Genomic DNA, 2,502 nt, shown 5'->3' on the forward strand with positions numbered 1-2,502 from the left:
TTACACTTCAAGGACATTAGCTCAGCAAAATACGAATGTCCTGTGTGCCCTAAAAGGTTAAGTCACAGTTGTGCATTCTCTAAAACTATGCATAGGCAAGTGCTGCATGTTATTATCTGTTCAGGGCTTATATGAGAACAGAAAACCATTGTAGAAATCAATTTATTAACCCTATGGTTACACACAGCGATCGCCTTACTTATATTAGTGTTTAGCGGACCAACATCCAAATAACATAATTTCACAACAGTGATATGGGGCGGGCATCTGAACAGAGCTTAACCAGGCCAACAGCTTCATTGACTCGGTTAAGCACTGCAGCCAGGCACTTCAGCCGCACATTCGTACATGATTAGCACTGGCTTGTGGCTCTATGACAGCTTTGCTATTACCTGCAAAGTCCAGGCTGGCGTCCACAATCTGTCTGGTTTGGGTCATGTAAATTAAACAGAGAATTGTCCATTTCAGCTTTCGGAAGTTTTACGGAGAATTGCGATCCTAGTAACAGGCAATCTGCCTGGGTACCACCTGCTGCACCCTGGCCTGGTGAGTGTGGCTCATAAGGGCAACTGCATAAGGGTCGACATGCATTAGGTTAACACCTGAAATAGGTTGACATGGCTAAGGTCGAAACAAACATTAGGTCGACAATGGGTAGGTCAACAATCCAAATGTTGGCATGAGTTTTTCATGTTTTCGTATCAAATGTCAACATAGTCTACACGGACATCGTCTAAGTGTAACTCGCTGTGCTCGCCATGCTTTGGGCATTATTTTATACTCCCCCCATGCCATAGGGGATGGAAGGGTATGAAATACAGGTCGAGTCTCCCTTATCCGTATATTCCAAAAAACTGAAATAGTCCAAAAACCGTTTTTTCTAAATATTTTGTTCCCCCCCCACCACTCTTTTTCATACTTACCTCGTTCCACAGTGTCCATGGCGACTATTGGAATCCTCTTCACCTTCATCCTCAGTCCCAAGGATGATTGCACGGGCACGCCGTTGTCGCAATGCACCCCTGGGACCGGAAATGCTGCTGAGGATTCTGAAAGCCGCCGTGGAAGCCACGGGACAACATGGGCATCTGGAACCATCTGTGCACCGCCAGGGGACCAGGTAGTTATGGAGAAAAAAAAAAATCCCAAATCCTTTATCCAAAATACTTGTAGTCCTGAGCATTTTGGATAAGGGATACTCAACCTGTACCACCTGTCGGCAAAAAAAAAAACCCATGAATAACTCATGTTGACTTATTGATTGTCGACCATCCCATTGTCAACCTAATGGTTGGGTCGATCTTGTGACTGTGTCAACCTATTTCAGGTGTCGACCTTCAGTGGTCAATATAATTTGTTGGCATAATTAATTATAGAACTTTTTTAAGGGGGTTCCATTTTTTAGTTTGGGTGCGGTGGCACCTGGTTATGCCTCTAATATTGGCTCTAAGAGAAAAAAAAAATTGCACCATATCGCACCTGTCACATGTGAACTGTTGGTAGCTCAAGGACTGGAGTTCGCTACCCACTGCTCTAGGCTATTTTAGCAAGGTGCCCCATACCAGCATGATTTTTAAAAGGCAAAATACACCCTGCCCATTTAGGGATGCCCTGCTAAAACAGCCAGGCCCGTCCGTCCCTGCGGTGCTCGGGGGAGGCCCAGCACATACGAACACCTACAACAGAGACATCAGTGGGCGGTCACATTACTGACATCGGCAGGCTTGGCCCACCGCATTCAAAGTACAATTTTATACCCGGCGCATTGCCCTCACATGCTCCTGAAAGAATCACTATTCATACATGTATAGGCATACTGCATTTCATTTTAATCAGCAGATGCTGCTTGTGCATCCTTTTCATGAATAAGATGCATTGTAAGAGAAAAAGTTGCATGCAAAGATGCTCAATGCTACCAAGTTGTGGTAGACACAGAGCTCACAAGTTGTGTAACATGACAGGGTAGATGTATGTGGACTCATCTGTAGAATCGTGCTTTTGTTAGGATTTCTACACTTTCTCCTTTTATCTATTGCAATAACAGAGTGCTACCATCCATATGTTGGCTATTTCATAAAGAGTTACTCTTTCCCCTCTTCATATATACTTACGGTAAAGAGGCAATGAGCAGATTCTTATTCTTGTGTAACAATGGATCCATTTAGGAAAAAATAACTTTTTGTGAAACCTAGTAACCGTGATGCACTTTAATAATGAAGCAATGCCTTGTTTAATGCTAGCAGGACAAGAAAGGATTCAGTCACCTTTAAGGTTTTTGTCATTGGTTAAGTCTACAAAATATACCCCAATAATCTAGTCTAAAAACAGAACAGGCATGGTTACTATTCGAAGGAGGGATAGAGTCATGTATGCAGTAAGATGCAGTAGTCTGGTCTGGCTGTAGGTAGAGCACTGCACAAACTTGTCTCCCCAAAAACCCTGCAGGAAAGCACTACACTCTGTATTCATTTTACATTTAATGAATATTTAGATGTAGAAGTT

The sequence above is a fragment of the Crinia signifera genome, chromosome 12, assembly GCF_055691185.1.
Source record: "Crinia signifera chromosome 12, ASM5569118v1, whole genome shotgun sequence".
Taxonomy (NCBI): domain Eukaryota; kingdom Metazoa; phylum Chordata; class Amphibia; order Anura; family Myobatrachidae; genus Crinia; species Crinia signifera.